A 20,218-nucleotide genomic window follows, 5' to 3' on the forward strand; every position below is an offset into this window, starting at 1 on the left:
TTGAGCTGGGACATCGGTCTTCTCCTACCTTCAGACTTAGACCAAAACTTGTAGCACTATCAGCATATTTGCTTCTCAGACCTTTGGACTTGGACTTACACATTTTGTTCTCCTGGGTCTCTAGGTTGCTGACTGCAGATCTTGGTGGATCTGGAGAACCCACACTAATACAGAAACCAAGGATAATCTATTACAGCAATTGCAGTAGTCAGAGTTATCATCATTTTCAAACTGGCTCCTCAAGCCTGAATTCTAACAGACTGACACAAAGAGGGTCAGATGACCCTTACATGTAGTGGACTGCATTAGAGGAAAGGAACTCCAAGCTTAGGGAATTCTAATCTTTTATCCTATACAATCAGCTTGCTTGTCTTTTGCTCTAGCGGAAGATACTAGCTCTTTCTTCCAAGACTGTTCACCATACAAACATCCTGGAAAAGATGGTGCAGACAAAGGGCTGCCGTCTAGCCTCAACTCCCTGACCCACTGCACTCACATACGTTCACGCCTACTGCCCAGGCTCTGAGGAAAGAGGAATCGCCCAAGTCAGGAGGTCTGGTTTCAGCTTCGGTTCTGGCTCTCACAAGCTGAGAGACATTGGTCAATTCGAGCTTCTGCGTCATGAACTCAAGTGCTGCCATTGAGGTCTATGGGTCAAGGGGCCCTTGCCTCCTGTTAAGAGCACCTGGCTGAAATCTTGATGGGAGGAAGCTGATGGTGTTGGGGGGCATCAAAAGTAGCAGTTTAGATCTGGAAGTGATGAGCCCTACAGTAATCCTTTGAAGGCAGGCTGGTCCTTTCTCCTCGTGAAATCATCCAAATGGTCTTTTTTTTGTACAAATATAGAGAAAAGAACCTCTATGAAATATTTCCATTTGAGAAGAGGGTCTTTGCTTTAAATTTGCATGACCAAAACCTGGCAGCAGTACGTTTAATCCCTCAGTAATATTTGACATTTGATAGATCACAAAAGAGGAGTAAAACCACTTAACAAAATATGTATCTCATGTAAATGATCAATAAAACCGGAAACTGGGCAGCAGCAAGACCCTACACCCAGAATACAGGGAAACCATACTCTGGTCACCACTTATATCCTCCTTCTAAAAGACTACCTGCCTGTGAAAGATTCCTACCCTCAGGTGAAACAAGCCAGTCAAATCACTCTCATTTTTCCCCCACAGCCAATTAAGCACAGAGACCTTAATTGTCTTCAAAATCGTCTTCACGTTCATCACTGACCCTTATTTCTTTATTCTGCTTTAAGAATAAGTCTGCTAGTATGGAAGCACCCAATATACATGAATCCTACTGTTAGGCTTAAATTCATCCAAGACTGTCTCTGTTTTCCTGAAGAGCGTCCCTTGGAAAGGGAAAACAAAGTCAAAATACAAGAGGCTGGTCCACATAGTGTTTGCTGCATAAAGCGCTGGCTTTAAAGACAAAAGACAAGTGTCAAAACTCTTCATGGTCACTTACTAGCTGTGTGATTATGTGCATACTTCAGACACTCTATCTCCCTTTCTTCATCTGTGGAACAGTGATAATAAATCATCTACCCACCAGGTGATTTATGATGATTGAATACAACATTCTCTGTGAAAGCACTCAGCATAAATGATTAAATAAGTGCTGATGGACAGTTTGCTTTCTTTCTGCTGAAGAGTATCATTTTTCCATTCATCTCTCCTTGATCCATGAGAAAAACTGGAGAAAGGAAACAAACTTGAACCAGGGATTGTGGAGCACGTGGACTCCGTCTGTCTCTAGTCCCTTCTCAGTCTTAATTAATAAGAACGCCAGCCAGCCAAACCTGAAGGCCTGAAGGCCTGGCCTGTCGGGGTGGCATCCTAGGGGATAGCTCATTGCAACTCTGCCAGGCAGGCCAGGGCTCTGGCTTTGATGCCACCCCTTTCAGACACACTAGCACAGCCCTGACACACGGAAGTTGATGAACAAGTTGACACATTTGTCCTGTAATTGCAGGTGTTGGCAAGCCAAGTTTCAACACACTGATTTGCTTGTCAATTATGAAAGCTCTGATGGATACTAATGACAAGTTCTACCTCACATATGACCGGGAATGACTGACCACAACTTCTAAGCTAGAACTTTCCTAGACCGGAGTAAAAACATGCTAATCCAGTGTTTCTCAAGGTATGGTTCCCTGCTCCAGAACCTGCTGGGGATCTCATTAAAATGCAGACGTTCCAGGCTTCCCTGGAGGCGCAGTGGTTGAGGGTCCTCCTGCCGATGCAGGGGACACGGGTTCGTGCCCCGGTCCGGGAAGGTCCCACATGCCGCGGAGCGCCTGGGCCTGTGAGCCATGGCCGCTGAGCCTGCGTGTCCGGAGCCTGTGCTCCGCAACGGGAGAGGCTGCAGTAGTGAGAGGCCCGCATACCGCAAAAAAAAAAAAAAAAAAAATGCAGACGTTCCGGGCTTCCCTGGTGGCGCAGTGGTTGAGAGTCCGCCTGCCGATGCAGGGGATACGGGTTCGTGCCCCAGTCCGGGAGGGTCCCACATGCCGTGGAGCGGCTCGGCCCGTGAGCCATGGCCGCTGAACCTGCGTGTCCGGAGCCTGTGCTCCGCAACGGGAGAGGCCACAACAGTGAGAGGCCTGCGTACCGCAAAAAAAACAACAACAACAAAATGCAGGCGTTCCCCAGAGCTACTGAATCAGAATCTCTGGGTGTGAACCCAGGGATCAGCAACGGCACCACAGGAGTTTGCATGCTTATTATTGTCACCAGTAAAGCCCGTAAACAATTACAAAGGAATAAAAATACAATTTAGGTAATAAAATAAAGTCTAACCTTTTTTTTTCCCTTGTGCTTCGTCCAGTTTCTCTTGCTCTTGGGGTGTCGCGTATAGAGGCCTTGCACCCAGCACTAGGAACCAGAGTCCCTAGTGCGAAAAGGCAGCACCAACAGTTCAGCTGGAGGAACCTTCTACAGAGACGCTGCACCCAGCACTGCGATCTGGAGCCTGCGCAGTACAGCTGCGTTCACCTGCGAAGAACCCCGCCCCCTCCCTGGTAATATATAGTCCTATAAATCAGCCCCGCCCACAGCCTGCAGGGAGAGCGCCTGCTCTACAGCTGGAGCTCATACCTCTCCATTCTTTGATCAAAGAATAAAGCTTTCCTTTCCTTCTGAACCGAAGAACTTGGTCTCATTCTATTGGTGTGAGTAACATCCAGTAGAAGAACCCTTTTTGGGGCCGGACTCTGGAGGGTTGGTACCAGTTTGAGGACTGGTTAAGCAAACTCATAATTATCATTCAAACTACGAAGGCTTCAAGGGCTATATGTAATAGATAATACTTCAAACCAGAACGTTTAAATATATCGAAATGCTGAATTCCAAAGTATTTGGTTATGATTTTTTTTTTTTAAATGAGTGCAATGTGAGAAGCATAAACTGATGGGAAATCGGATTTGGGGAATTGTACCTACATCAATCAAGCACGTTGGTTGCGCTCAAATGGGCAGATCTGTCCACTATGCAATAAAATGACTTCAATGGTTTCAGTTGGGTGTTACATCAGTCTCTGATAATAAGAATAGCACAGTAGATAGTCACTTGACAACTTAATTACTAGCTGTGATAATTGAATATGAACCTTCACTTTGGGTTTTTACATGTCTGTTTTGAACTTAGAATTGAATTCAAGTAAGAAAAACACTTTACGTTACACTGAGTAGTAGAACTTCCACTTCAGGCTTTATTAAAGAAAAAAATATACCATGTCTTCCCCTTCCATTTCCTCTACTCCAGACCAAGAATTTAGCTAATGTAGCTAGCATGGTAAATGGGGCTGGGGCCAAAGAGGCAGCCTTGTGGTTAGGATATTGGTTACACTCGGGAGAATTGACTAAGTAAGTAAATATATTGAGGCTAATGAGACCCAGGTGTTTCAGTGCTGAAGGGAGTTACAAATAGGTAAAAGAAGCAAGGATAAACCCTGTGGTGTTGGATTGGAATCAGAGGGGTCAATGTGAATTCACGATTTTTTAACATAGAGAGATGATAGATAGATAGGTAGGTAGACAGATAGATAATTGATAGATGATAAATAGATATAGGTGCATGTGTGTATATATATGAATGTGTGTATGAACATACATATTTCCTAGTCTGTAAGAAGAACTAAAAGCAATGACACCCAATACCAATGAGTACTAAGATCGCAATTTCTAAATTACATTCTCCCCTAAAGGAATGAGGACTCTTTAAAGAAATGACTAAGTCCAGGGCTGTGGCAGAGGAATAGCAGATGAGCCTAGAACACTGTTGTGCCAGAAAGTAAGGAAGTGCTCAAAAATGATGGGAACATGTCAAAAGGACATAGGAACAAGCTTGAGGGGGTCTAATAAATAATAATTGTAACAGGTAAGAACACATTGAATAAAATAGAAGTCTGCAAGCCCATATTTATATAAATAAATGAATGAATATATAAATTAATGAGGGGCAATTAGAGAAAGAAGAACAAAAAAACCCCAAAGTTAGCAGAAGGAAAGAAATCATAAAAATCAGATCAGAAATAAATGAAAAAGAAATGAAGGAAATGATAGCAAAGATCAATAAAACTAAAAGCTGGTTCTTTGAAAGGATAAACAAAATTGATAAACCATTAGCCAGACTCATCAAGAAAAAAAGGGAGAAGACTCAAATCAATAGAATTAGAAATGAAAAAGGAGAAGTAACAACTGACACTGCAGAAATACGAAAGATCATGAGAGATTACTATAAGCAACTCTATGCCAATAAAATGGACAACCTGGAAGAAATGGACAAATTCTTAGAAATGCACAACCTTCTGAGACTGAACCAGGAAGAAATAGAAAATATGAACAGACCAATCACAAGCACTGAAATTGAAACTGTGATTAAAAATCTTCCAACAAACAAAAGCCCAGGACCAGATGGCTTCACAGGCAAGTTCTATCAAACATTTAGAGAAGAGCTAACACCTATCCTTCTCAAACTCTTCCAAAATATAGCAGAGGGAGAAACACTCCCAAACTCATTCTACAAGGCCACCATCATCCTGATACCAAAACCAGAAAAGGATGTCACAAAGAAAGAAAACTACAGGCCAATATCACTGATGAACATAGATGCAAAAATCCTCAACAAAATACTAGCAAATGGAATCCAACAGCACATTAAAAAGATCATACACCATGATCAAGTGGGGTTTATTCCAAGAATGCAAGGATTCTTCAATATACGCAAATCAATCAACGTGATACACCATATTAACAAATTGAAGGAGAAAAACCATATGATCATCTCAATAGATGCAGAGAAAGCTTTTGACAAAATTCAACACCCATTTATGATAAAAACCCTGCAGAAAGTAGGCATAGAGGGCACTTTCCTCAACATAATAAAGGCCATATATGACAAACCCACAGCCAACATCGTCCTCAATGGTGAAAAACTGAAAGCATTTCCACTAAGATCAGGAACAAGACAAGGTTGTCCACTCTCACCACTATTATTCAACATAGTTTTGGATGTTTTAGCCACAGCAATCAGAAAAGAAAAGGAAATAAAAGGAATCCAAATCGGAAAAGAAGAAGTAAAGCTATCACTATTTGCAGATGACATGATACTATACATAGAGAATCCTAAAGATGCTACCAGAAAACTACTAGAGCTAATCAATGAATTTGGTAAAGTAGCAGGATACAAAATTAATGCACAGAAATCTCTGGCATTTCTATACACTAAGGATGAAAAATCTGAAAGTGAAATCAAGAAAACACTCCCATTTACCATTGCAACACAAAGAATAAAATATCTAGGAATAAACCTACCTAAGGAGACAAAAGACCTGTATGCAGAAAATTATAAGACACTGATGAAAGAAATTAAAGATGATACAAATAGATGGAGAAATATACCATGCTCTTGGATTGGGAGAATCAACATTGTGAAAATGACTCTACTACCCAAAGCAATCTACAGATTCAATGCAATCCCTATCAAACTACCACTGGCATTTTTCACAGAACTAGAACAAAAATTTTCACAATTTGTATGGAAACACAAAAGACCACGAATAGCCAAAGCAGTCTTGAGAATGAAAAATGGAGCTGGAGGAATCAGGCTCCCTGACTTCAGACTATACTACAAAGCTACAGTAATCAAGACAGTATGGTACTGGCACAAAAGCAGAAATATAGATCAATGGAACAGGATAGAAAGCCCAGAGATAAACCCACGCACATATGGTCACCTTATCTTTGATAAAGGAGGCAGGAATGTACAGTGGAGAAAGGAGAGCCTCTTCAATAAGTGGTGTTAGGAAAACTGGACAGCTGCATGTAAAAGTATGAGATTAGATCACTCCCTAACACCATACACAAAAATAAGCTCAAAATGGATTAAAGACCTAAATGTAAGGCCAGAAACTATCAAACTCTTAGAGGAAAACATAGGCAGGACACTCTATGACATAAATCACAGCAAGGTCCTTTTTGACCCACCTCCTAGAGAAATGGAAATAAAAACAAAAATAAACAAATGGGACCTAATGAAACTTAAAAGCCTTTGCGCAGCAAAGGAAACCATAAACAAGACCAAAAGACAACCCTCAGAATGGGAGAAAATATTTGCAAATGAAGCAACTGACAAAGGATTAATCTCCAAAATTTATAAACAGCTCATGCAGCTTAATAACAAAAAAACAAACAACCCAATCCAAAAATGGGCAGAAGACCTAAATAGACATTTCTCCAAAGAAGATATACAGACTGCCAACAAACACATGAAAGAATGCTCAACATCACTAATCATTAGAGAAATGCAAATCAAAACTACAATGAGATATCATCTCACACCAGTTAGAATGGCCATCATCAAAAAATCTAGAAACAATAAATGCTGGAGAGGGTGTGGAGAAAAGGGAACCCTCTTACAGTGTTGGTGGGAATGTAAATTGATACAGCCACTGTGGAGAACAGTATGGAGGTTCCTTAAAAAACTACAAATAGAACTACCATATGACCCAGCAATCCCACTACTGGGCATATACCCTGAGAAAACCATAATTCAAAAAGAGTCATGTACCAAAATGTTCATTGCAGCTCTATTTACAATAGCCTGGAGATGGAAACAACCTAAGTTTCCATCATCGGATGAACGGATAAAGAAGATGTGGCACATATATACAATGGAATATTACTCAGCCATAAAAAGAAACGAAATTGAGCTATTTGTAATGAGGTGGATAGACCTAGAGTCTTTCATACAGAGTGAAGTAAGTCAGAAAGAGAGAGACAAATACCGTGTGCTAACACATATATATGGAATTTAAGAAAAAAAAAATGTCATGAAAAACCTATGTGTGAAACAGGAATAAAGACACAGACTTACTAGAGAATGGACTTGAGGATGTGGGGAGGGGGAAGGGTAAACTGTGACAAAGCGAGAGAGAGGCATGGACATATATACACTACCAAACGTAAGGTAGATAGCTAGTGGGAAGCAGTCCCATAGCACAGGGAGATCAGCTCAGTGCTTTGTGAACGCCTGGAGGGGTGCAATAGGAAGGGTGGGAGGGAGGGAGACGCAAGCGGGAAGCGATATGGGAACATATGTATATATATAACTGATTCATTTTGTTGTGAAGCTGAAACTAATATACCATTGTAAAGCAATTATACTCCAATAAAGATGTTAAAATGAAAAAAATAAAGAGTGAAAATAAATAAATAAATTAATTAATTAATGAGAGGAAATGAAAAGCTCTACCTTATAAGAAAATTTCAAATAATAAATATAAAGGAAACAATGACATTAGAAAATCGCCATTTGGCAAACGTCATGGTACTAACTGATTTAATCATGGATTATCAACAGATGCTAAAAGTATTAGGTGAAAATTTGATGAGAAGCATGATATCTACATATCTCAAAGCACCTCTCCATAAAATACTTATTCAATGCTTATTAATAAATAAGTACATAATAGTTACTAACTTTATAATAGACTAACCAGACAGATACCATCTTAACCCAGTGATTAAAATGAACATCAATAGCAATAGGACAAATAAATATCATGTGCCCCCTTATATGTATACACTGAGAAGAACACATCACTTCTGTAGTATTCCTGCCAGAAATGTGTAATCTGAATCTAGTCATGAGGAAATGCCAGACAAAACCAGATTAAGGAACATTTTACAGAGTAAATTTTTAAAACTGTCAATGTTATAAAAGATAAGGAAGGACTGGGGAACTCTTCTAGACTGAGAGAGACTAAAATAAAGGACAACTAACTGTAACACGTGATCTTAGACCAGATCCCAGACTTACAAAGGATATTTGGGGGTCATTATTGGATAACTGTCAAATTTTTAGTGAAGTCTATGGATTAGATGACAGTATTGTTCAACATTAATTTCTTGCTGCTATATAAGAAAGAGTCTATTTTTAGGGAATTTAAACATTAAGGGACAATGGAATGTCATGTCTATAGCCTACAAATGGTTTAGAAAAAATTAATAAAAATATAGAGAGAGAAGGAATAATAAAGGAAAAGTGGTAAAATGTTCATGTAGGGGAGAAAAAAAATTGTCCTTTATTTGCTTATGTTCCTCCCTGAGGCCTGCAAATTAAACTGACGAAAGACAGCTTAACAGGAGAAAAAGGTTTATTCATGTACACAGGGGACCCAGCAGAAGAAGTAGCTGGCTTATTAAATGGTTTAAGTTAAAGGTTTATAACCCTAACTTAGGGAAAAAGGAGAGGGGAGAAAAGGTTTTTCTGGGCAAAATAAATAGGTTTCTTTAGGAAAGACAAATGGGTTTTTAGGAGACCAATCAAGAGATAAGAAAGTTAGTGATAATGTTTGTCTGTACAGGTATGAGTGCTCTTTCTGTCTCCTTCAGGGCCATAAAACTCCTCTGGAGAAGAAATTTGGGCTAGATTTTATTCACATTCTTCCATCTGGGAGTAAATCCACTCCAAATAAGGAATTTATGGCAGCCTCATTTCCCAGACATTGCTGCTTTTAGCAAGATATGGGAAGCTCCAAGAATACTTCTGCATCTGTTGATTCTCAAATATCTTGAGCTTAAAATAATCTTTACACCAAATCTGGGGTTCTGAGTGAGTCCTTACATTAACAAGTGAGAAATCTTGATGAAAGATATATAGGCTTTCCTTGTACTCTATTTTGCAAATTTTCTATAAATTTGAAATTATTTCGAAACAAAAAGTTTCAAAGGTATGTACACCCCATCCTCACAAGTTGGAAATTTAATTTTAAAAATATTGCCAGCTCATTGGTTTATTAAAGAAGTGAACTCTGAAGGATGGATTGAATGTAAAAGGAAAGATTTAATTTCCATAAATAAGTGAGTAGTAAGCGTGTATCCTTGAGGAAGAGGGCCGTATAAGAAACATTAGTAACTTAATCCAGGTAGAACAGGGTATTTAGAGCATCCTCAGAGCTCTTCAGTAAGAAATGCAGCCTTATCTGTCAGACAACAGATCTCAGGCTGAGTGTAGGATAACCACTCAACAGAAGGCTCTGCTGACAGCTTTCTGGGCTATAACCTATTGCAAAGATGACCTTGTGTCCACAGTTTGATTTTCTTGCCTAAATTCTTATCTTAATAAAGTAACATAATGTTCAGATCTTCAAAGTTAAAATAAAAGATCTTTCAAAAATGAACTTATCAGAACTTCCGTGGTGGTGCGGTGGTTAAGAATCTGCCTGCCAATGCAGGGGACATGGGTTCAAGCCCTGATCCAGGAAGATCCCACGTTCCACGGAGCGGCTAAACCCGTGCGCCACAACTACTGAGCCTGCACTCTAGAGTCCGTGAGCCACAACTACTGAGCCTGAGCACCACAACTACTGAAGCCCACGTGCCTAGAGCCCGTGCTCTGCAACAAGAGAAGCCACTGAAATGAGAAGCCCACGCAACACAACAAAGAGTAGCCCCCACTCGCCACAACTAGAGAAAGTCCGCGTGCGGCAATGAAGACCCAATGCAGCCAAAAATAAATATATATATTTTTTTTTTTTAAAAAAAAAGAACTTATCTACGAAACAGAAACAGACTCACAGAGAGAACAGACTTGTGGTTGCCAAGGGAGAGGGGTGGGTGGGGGAGGGGTGGACTGGGAGTTTGGGATTAGCAGATGCAAATAGTATATACAGGATGGATAAACAACGAGGTCCTACCATGTAGCACAGGGAACTATATTCAATACTCTGTGATAAATCATAATGGAAAAGAATATGAAAAAGAATGTATATACATGTATAACTAAATCACTTTGCTGTACAGCAGGAATTAGCACAACATTGTAAATCAACTATACTTCAGTAAAATAAACTTAAAATAATAATCACAATAAAAAATAAAAGGTCCTTCTTTTTCTGTTTTGCAAAATGAAAGTTCTGATATTTTCCAAATAATAATAATATAAGCAACTCACATGTATTAAGGACTTACTTGGGGTCAGAACCTCTCCTCAGTGCGTTATGTGCATTGTTTTATTTACTCATCTCCATTTCCCTATGAAGTATGAATCACTATTGTTCTCTTTATTTTACAAATAAGGAAACAAGATGCTCTGAGCGATTCAAGTCTCCAGGATCACCAAGATCTTAAGTGGCTGTATCAGAGTTTGAACCCAGGCTTTCTAATATCAAAGTCCAGGTAATTAACTGCTATATAGGATGCTATGCTATTCCTCATCATTCTGTGGCTCCCTCTAGACTCCAATTTATAGTAATAACTTAGGGTCCAATCATGTAACAGATATACCATCTCAGCCAAAAAAAAAAAAATCCTGAGGGACATAAGGAACAGACTTGTGGTTGCCAAGGGATTGGTGGGGGAAGGGATGGACTGAGAGTTTGGGGTTAGTAGATGCAAACTATTACATATGGAATGGATGGACAACAAGGTCCTACTGTATAGCACAGGGAACTATACTCAATGACCTGGGATAAACCATAATGGAAAAGAATATAAATAACAATGTATATATATATATATATATATATATATATATATATATATAACTGGGTCACTTTGCTGTAATAGCAGAAATTAACACAACTTTGTAAATCAACTATACTTCAATTAAAAAAAAAATCCTGAGGTGCCCAAAAGGAAACCAATTTAAGGTAACCATCTCAATATAAACCCAAGAAAAAGGGCAACCGCTCTGCAAATAAGAGCTACCCTAGGTCATAGTTGACTCACATCATACTGTTTAATGCCTTTGGTGCCTCACTGCTGTGGCAAACTGATAAGCGTTCAGCTCTCTTTTGCTGCTTTGGTTAAAGGTCAGGAGGGAGAGGTTGTTTGGGAAAGATACAGAAAAATACCCATCTCTAGCTTTAATTAATTTTTCTTTATTTATTTAATTAATTTCTCTTTTCAAGGGACTCGACTCAGTCCCTCGACTCTCTCTCACACACGACTGTTAAGTATGCCAAATAGCTGCTCCTACACAGTAGCTACTAAAATAAAATGGGAGCATCGAAGAGCCAGGACGAAACTAGAAGAAAATCATCATCCCCAACTCTTAATTCAGTCCTAGGAATGCTCAAACTCTTTTCTGCTTCAGTACACAAGGGATGATAGTCAAATGTGTGACACACCCCCTTGCACATTTCCTGCAGGATTAACTGAAACCCTACTCAATTCTCTTTCATTCAACTCCGTAATGACCTATTTAGGAAAAGAATTTAAAAAAAGAATGGATATATGTATGTGTATATGTATAACAGATTCACTTTGCTGTACACCTGAAACAACCACAACATTGTAAATCAAGTATAATCCAAAAAAAGTTTTTTAGAAAAAGAAATCAGAATCAAGTGAGCTCAAGTGACATTATTATACAGAAGCCATCGATTCTAATTTATGAAAAAGAATACCTTTTGTAAACTTTTAAGTGCCAACTATTATTGGTAATAAGTCACAAATAGCTATGGATATGATAGGTATTATTATTGATATGATACATATTATTATACGTATTCTAGGTTAAATTCGATTGTTGCTTCTTTCAGGACTATTGCATTTTTCCCCTCTTTTGCAAATTATTTTATTTTATCTAGATCCCTACAATAGCAGATCAGAAAGAAGGATGGCAGAGAAGTCTGTTAGAAATTGCTCTAGCCCAAGAATTTGTACTGATCAAGTCTGGACTTCTCCATCATAAGCTGAGAGATAGGGTGGTGAGGACTGTGATGTGGAGAGCAGGGCTTGAAATCTCTCTCTCTCTCTCTCTCTCTCTCTCTCTCTCTCTCTCTCTCTCACACACACACACACACACACACACACAGATTTACTGAGGTAAAACTGACAAATAAAATTGTGTATATTTAAGTTGTACAACTTGACGTTTTGATATACATATACATTGTGAAATGAACAGTGTAAGCAAGATATTTAACATCTCCATCCCCTCATATAGTTACTATTTTCTTTGCGTTCTTTTGTGTGTGTGTGTGTGTGTGTGTGTGTGTGTGTGTGTGTGGTGAGCACTTAAGATCTACCCTCTTAGCAAACTTCAAGTCTACAATACAGTATTGTTAACTACAGTCACTTTGCTGTATGTTATTTCTCCAGAACTCATTCATCTTGCACAGCTGAAACTTTGTACCCCTTGACCAATATCTTCTCATTCCCCACCTCCACCCCCAGCCTCTGGCAACCACCATTCTTCTCTCTGCTTTTATGAGTTTGACTATTTTAGTTTCCACATATAAGTGAGATCATGCAGTATTTGTCTCGCTATGTCATTCCCACGTACAGGACTCCTCTGGTTGTAGAATGTTATCATCCAGGCCCTGGTGGCCTGACTTTGGTAGGCACATTTGACTCAAAGTTGACAGGATAGGGTCAAGGTCCAAAAGGATCAGAGAATGGGTTCCTCAGACCAGATGGCAGCCACTACTTGTGTATTCTTATATCAGCATTTGGGTTCTGCAGGACTTCCCTGGTGGTCCAGTGCGTACGACTCCATGCTCCCAATGCAGGGGGCTGGGGTTCAATCCTTGGTCGGCGAACTAGGTGCCACATGCATGCCACAACGAAGATCCCGTGTGCTGCAACTAAGACCCAGTGCAGCCAAAATAAATAAATAAAAATATCTTTTAAAAATATTTCGTTTCTACCCTTGTATTCCCAGAACCCAGAGAGCTGGACAGGTTGATGGCACAAGGGCCACCTCCAAGGTCTGCCTTTGGTGCCCCTGTGTGAAATAGGTTCCGAATACTTTAGCATTAAATAATAGCAGTAGTAGTAGTAGTAGCAGTAAATTTAAGTACATCATGTCACAGCATGGGCTATTTAAGAATCACAAGTATATGAAGTAACTTTTATTATTCCTATTTTCCAGATGAGAAAATTGAGGGGAATTCCCTCAATTCCCAGGGGGAATTTAGGCACTGGGGTGGCCCATCAGAACTGGGGCGAAGTAGCTGGACCTTTACATGCCCACAAGAACTAGGCTTTGAATACAGACTGTTCGGGAAAGGGGTGTAACGCTGGGCAAAGCAGCTCTTTTTGGTTGAGGTACTTCCTGAAGGGGACTGACAGCTGAGGACAGTCTGCCAGCAGCACTCCCAGCCCTGGGAGAGAGTGAGGTCTTCATTCCTGAAGGGGGACAGGATTATTTCAGAGGGATTTTTGTTTTTGCTACCTCCCCCCAACACACACACATAAAATCCACGGCACTCACCAATGCCTTTTAGATTTTTTTTTAAGAGAAGGAACAGAGAGATGCTACAAAAGACTGATTATGAACTGGAAAGAGAGAATTAGACTGCTGAAAAGATCCAGCCACATTTGCATTACTTGTATTGCCCAGTTTTTTTGTTTGTTTTTGGCCATGCCCCACGGCTTGCAGGATCTCAGTTCCCAGACCAGGAACTAAACCTGGGCCACAGCAGTGAAAGCCGGGAATCCTAACCATAGGCCACCAGGGAACTCCTTTATGGCCCAGTTTTAAACTGCTTACAAAGAGGACTTCTCCCTTGCTGCCTAATTAATCCTTCAAAATTTGCCTTCCATAACTCTGACTCACCATACATCTGAATGCTTATTTGTTTCCAAGCTTCCCATTCAAATTTGGGGACTGCTGTCTGCTCCAAGAATACAGATAACTCCAGAGCCAGCAGGCTTTCAATTAGCACTTTGTTTTCCCTTCCCTAGACTTCTGCTGTCTTAGACCTCACAGGCTATTTGATGCTAAAGGAGTGGAGGTTTTCTTCCACGGTGTCAGGTGCAGTGTCTGGCACATAGTAGGTGCTCAATAAAGATTGATCAGATGACTAAAGGGTATGTTCTAGTTGGAAACTTAAAACATTTCTTCTAATGCTAGCAGCATCTCACCACTCCCTCCATGTTTGTGCCACATGGTCTCCCACTGGCTACACAAGGCATAGATCCATTTTCCAGGAGCTATGCTCTCAGACTTGGGACCAAAAGGATTAAGATTACCTCCCAGGCAGCCCTCTACCCAGGTATCCAAATACATAAACTAGTAGTTATTTTAGTTAAACCCCTGAGACTTGAAAAAAACAAACAAAGGCTCACACATAGTAAAGTAATCATTCAAAAGAGAATTCAGTAATTTGCAATTAAGTCAAAAAAATGGTTGACTCACACATACACACAAGTCAACCACTTTTCCTTGGTAAAGGCAAACTAAATTTAGTCCCAAAAGTTACCTGTTTTCAAAGTAGATGTAATGGTTTTTGCTGACATTGCACTTGGAAAAAATTATATCCTTATAATATTTTTTTAAAATTTTGTAAAAACAAAATCATTCTGGATTAAGACTCAGAAGCTTCTGTTTCAATCCACAAAATCTCTGCTGATATTCTTTCCCCTTCTTTTGTCTGTTTAAATAAGCAGACTCTTGGCCTTAGCTGGATCCCCTTTGCCTCTGTCTGTTTTTCTATGTATAAAAATGACCCTGTTTCCTGGCCTTGATTCTCCTTGCTGTCAGTAGGCTGCTTTTACTGAAAAGGTGTGTTCATGTTCTTGGCTTTACCAGTAAATTGATTTTATAGCTGAATTGGCAAGGCTCTGTGGGTGGGGAAGCCAGAAGTGGCATATCAGGTGGTCAAGGAATGTGAAAATTTAGGTTACAGATTAGAAAAACTTCAAAATGTACACTGCACATTTTAAAAGCCCTGCTGGTTGTAAAGCACTGAAGTTATTCCTAACTGAGTGTATGTATAAATAACATTAAAACAAAATAAGTGTCCAACCACATTAGGTTAATAAAAAATGGTTTCATTTGGATAAAATATATAAATTAGACATCTCAATTTCCATAAAATTTTCTTGTTCAGATTCCTGGGTCTAATTTACAATTCAGGATTGATTGTATTTGGATTTATGCATCTGAGTAATTAAATGTTTGACATGATAAAAAGAAAAATCTCCTTTGTATTCACAACAAATACAGTAGGCCTTTGCTTCTTTTTGAAAAATGCAGGAAAATAATACAGAAAGAAAAATATTTAGGACCTCACTGATTCTCCAGAGTTTTTGCCTTGTTAACATCTCTGGCACCATAAAAAGTAATATAGCGACCATCTCTGTATATCATAAAGAGCTTCAGGTAGGTCCGTGAGCCCCAAGAGAGCCATTTACCTGGCTTTGTCTTTTTAGTGCCTCGCACGATGCCTGGCCCAGAGCAGGTTCTCAGTAATTGTTTAATGGCTAACTGAATAGAGCTATTGTCTCATGGCAAAAAATAACACTTATGATGTAAAGGTTAAGAACATTAGCAGAGGATGTATACTTTCACGAAAATGTAGGGAAGGAGGGAGAAAGGAAGGGAGGGAAATTCATAGAGATTGTGTGCCAGTTAACACCTTTGATAACTCTGATGATTTTAAGCCTGAAAACTTTCTGTTGTGCACCTTAAAAAGCATTCCACATCAATTAATGCATTTATGTAATAAGCACTTATGTTATGCTTAATATGCTCTAGGTACTATTCTAGGTAGTGAATAAATACAGCCATGAACAAATTCCCTACTGTTACGGAATTACACTCCAGCGGGACCCACATCACTATCTTAAAAGGCAAGTATTTATAACCCCATTTTTATGAGTAGAGATAGTATGATTGACCTTCCCGACCTGTCCAGTGTTTGAAGAGGCATGGATTTTGCATATTAGCATCCTACTCTATTTGAAGGCAAATACAGACCAACCTATTTAACATTGTATCACCAGCAGCTGATATTGTAATTAAAACAAGTTTTTACCACCAGGAAAGGGGTCTATGTATATGTATAAATGTATATACATTTGTACATATACACACACATTATATACACACACATACACACACATATATATACACATATACACAAAAATAATTTCCTAATGTTTGCGTTTTTGTAGGCTTAGCACTATATAGAGAATACTAATATGACCTGATTTTTTAGCGTTTTTAAGTATTTCTACATATTTTAATTAGACTTCAAACTTGATTAATAATCAGTATAGGTTTTTTTTTCTATGAACTCCTTTCCCTTAGAAAAGAAATTTGACTGAGTAAAAGTTTACTGGAAATATGGCAAGAGTTACATGCTGGAGCATAATATTTAGAAAATTTTAAACATAAATGAATTATATAAATAAGCAGATTCAGTTCAACTTTCATAGGGCAATAAATTTTAAAAGTTCATTTTTAAAGAAGAAATCAATTTCAGTCCCCTTAAATATATTATATACCTAATTATTAGAAACCAATTAGATGTTAAAACTACTTAATCCTAAATCCTTTCATGGATTTTACAAATTAGACCTATTAAACATTTTAAGAGAGCGTTTACATTTTATGCTGAATCAAACAGCTGAATTTAAATAATTTAGTAGGAGTCATTAAAGTTTTAATTTTACACAACAGAATTAAACATATTGGACTCTATCCTCTTTGGGTTTCATCAAGCACGGAGTGTGATGGGAAGAAAACCAGATCTAGGAGACTCAGGCCTGGGTTGAGGTCTTATCACTGCTTTGTGACCTTAGAGGCGTCATTTAAGCACTTTGAGTATTAATCTTTCCATCTTAAAAGATCTTTCTAAAGATCGAGTAAAAGTAGGTGAAACTGCTTTGAAAACTGTAAGAAGGCAAGCTCACTGCATGCTATTTATTATCATTACTCTACTGCCTTCCTGGCAATGAAGAAAGAACATTAATCATACGTCTCTCCACCCCAAGCTGAGGGGATCACATCCCAATAATGGCAAGCATCCCACAATCAAGCCAGAATACAGTGATCCTCTACTCAGTAGGCTGGGCAAAGATGTCCAGGTGTTCTTCTGTATCTGTAGTCAGGTGCAAAATTGGACTCCCTAGTATGAGAACCACAATTCTGTAGCTCATATTCTATATCAAACCACCTCCTGATTTTATGCATTAATGGCAACCCTAGTCAAGCCATGTGGTTTAAGGTTTCTTTATAAATTCGGATAACGGCTGTGATAAATTTATCCTGAATTATTTCTCTATTAATTCCTTTTTGAACGCAACATTGGGGTGTTAGAATATAGGGTTGTCCTTACCCTTCCCTATCTTGTTTTCTTTCAAAAGGAAAAACAAAACTGTCTTCACTTGCTTAACAATCTCTATTAAAACTTTGTGCCTATATTAGCACCTATTTTTTCTTTCTTCCTATGCTTTGCTGATTACATTTCAAAAACCCAACCCTTTTTAAAAGTCATTCCTTTGTTGCTGTTGGCAATTGCACCATATTTATCTACCCCATTTTTCCCCCAATAAACATTTGTGTCTTATTATGCTCATAGAAAAACACTAGGTATTTGGGATATGCAAGACACAGCCCCCTACTTTCAAACTTACCTCTACTTTCCACTAATTTTCTTTCCTATAATCATTTGTCTGTACCTCCAAACTTGTCTACTAAGGTGTCTAATGTCCTTGTAACAGAAATCTTTCCTCTTTGAAAGAGTAACCTCCTCTGTATTCTATATATTTACTTCTTATGCATCTCCATACTGCTACTAAAAACAATTTCCTAGAAATTGGAGTTTTAATACTGGTTATATGATTAAGGATTTGTGTGTGCGTCTGTGTGTATTTGTACACACAGTTTTTCTCTTCACTTGCTACAGTCTGGGCTATTCTCATAAGATCTAATATTTAGATGACTTTTACCATTCAAATGGTGCTATAAAATCCAGTACCGAAATACAAAATTACTATATACTACTATGGTATATATATTAATAATAGCTATCGTTTATTATTTACTATATACTAGGCTACTAGGTACTGTTAAGGTGAATTTACATACATTATTTCATTTATTCTTTGCACTAAGCTTATCAAGTATTTATCACTAAAGGTTTACAGAGGTTAAGAAACTTGCTCAGTATCATCTGATGGAAATAAACACCTTGAATGCTCATTAACAGTTCCAAATATGAAGAAAATAATTATTCTCACAATAACTCAAACACAATGCTCACATCCATATTGGTGTACTTCATTTCATATTATCATAAGCTATCAAGTAGACTTGGCCAAAGACAAGGTTGAAATCAATTTACATTTACCTAGTTAAGTCAATACTTGGTGGACTTACAAATTTTATTTTATTAGCATTCACAATAAAATCAAATATAATGCTAGCTGACTGTTGAGTCACTGTTTACAGCCATGATTGTAGGGAGGGAGGTAGCAAAGTTTAAGGCAGCAGGTTTAGCTTTAAGGCAGCAACTTCAGCTCCCTTAAAATGATCAATAAACATGTACAATCACAGGCTATCTGGCCCTACAGATGTTAGTGATCACCTATGTTAGGGCATTGAACCCTGAGCAGTTCACAAACATACATAAAATTTAGCAATTACTTTATATCTTGTATCAGCTTCATACAACTGTGGATTTTAAAGCAGCACAGTTCCTTAAAATTGCCAATATTGTTTCCTACAGAACTAGTGCATTCCTAAAAACACAAGTATTTTTACAAATTTTTACTACTGGTTCTAACTAAAAAATTGAAGATATTTTCCTTTGGAAAATATTTAAATCTTAGGAAATAAAGCTTCTTAAGAACTCCTATCTAAGGGGCAAAAAAATTTTTTCAGTTCGTGCAACCTGCTGACTTTTTTTAAAAGGGTGAATTTCTTTGGCATGGAAGGAAAACACAGGAGACATACAAATCTTTGCAGTTATAAATGAACAAATGAGGGTACACGCATCCTGGAACACAGATCTCGCTAAATAAGAATATGTTTACTAAAAAAAACAAAAAAACAAACCAAAAAAAAAAAAAACCAAAAAAGAAAACCTCAGTCAAGGGGGCCAGAAAAGGCTGTTTTTAAGAAATTTCAAATAGATTCACTGTGTAACAAATTCAGTCACAAATGTCTTTATACAATTTCTTTAAAAGCCATGTCCTTTCTCTAGCATATGGTAAATTATTTTATTTACAAAACATACATACAGATTCTCAGGAAATTGAGGTATTAAAAAATTGAGATATATTCATACAGCAAAGAGGTAGTCATAAAAATCCATCATCAACTAAAAACGAGCTTATTTCTTAGCATTATAAAAACCTTACATTTTTAACCCTGCATTGTTTACATTTTTCTAAGTAGTAGAAGGTAGATTTCGGCACTTTGGTGATCTTTATTATTCCTAGGTCTTTTTCACATGAAGATTAAACACTGATTCATATCAATAGAACGTGTGCCTTGAGCTCTTTCCCCAGCAGTGTTAACAGGCTATACCAAGTCTGGCACTCCCTTTTGCCAGGTGTTTCCCATCTCCACGCCTGCTCTTTTGATGAATTACACTTACGAGATGTCCAGCTAGAATCAAGATTGACACATCGTGGCCAGAGAACACAGGAAAATAAATCTGGTTCTCTCAGAAACAAAAACACTTGCCCTTGTATCAACATACATAATCTTCTAGAATTTAGGAACAAAAAAAGTGTAAACATGACACACCTCCATGTTTCAGTTTGACCACTCATAAAACGAGAAATGACCAATCTCATTTACAGGTAAAATTATTTCAAATTCATCTAAAATGACAAGTTATTAGGCTTAATGATGTAAAATATTTTAATGCTAAAAAGACAGGCGTCTCATCAGAAACCAATTTTTGGCACTTGAATCTCGGAACCTCTGCAACCCAGAGAACTACCAAATAACAAAAA

General features: G+C 38.2%; 1 long non-coding RNA gene across 1 annotated transcript in view; it reads right to left on the reverse strand.

The window, feature by feature from the left end:
- LOC109548022 (uncharacterized) overlaps positions 1-3,053 on the reverse strand; it is a 138,643-nt gene extending 135,590 nt beyond the window's left edge. Inside the window, exon 1 of the long non-coding RNA XR_012329968.1 lies at positions 2,814-3,053. This is a non-coding gene — a long non-coding RNA (uncharacterized lncRNA). The remainder of the gene's footprint in view (positions 1-2,813) is intronic.
- Positions 3,054-20,218: the final 17,165 nt, after the last annotated feature.

This window comes from Tursiops truncatus, chromosome 2, assembly GCF_011762595.2.
Source record: "Tursiops truncatus isolate mTurTru1 chromosome 2, mTurTru1.mat.Y, whole genome shotgun sequence".
Taxonomy (NCBI): Eukaryota; Metazoa; Chordata; class Mammalia; order Artiodactyla; family Delphinidae; genus Tursiops; species Tursiops truncatus.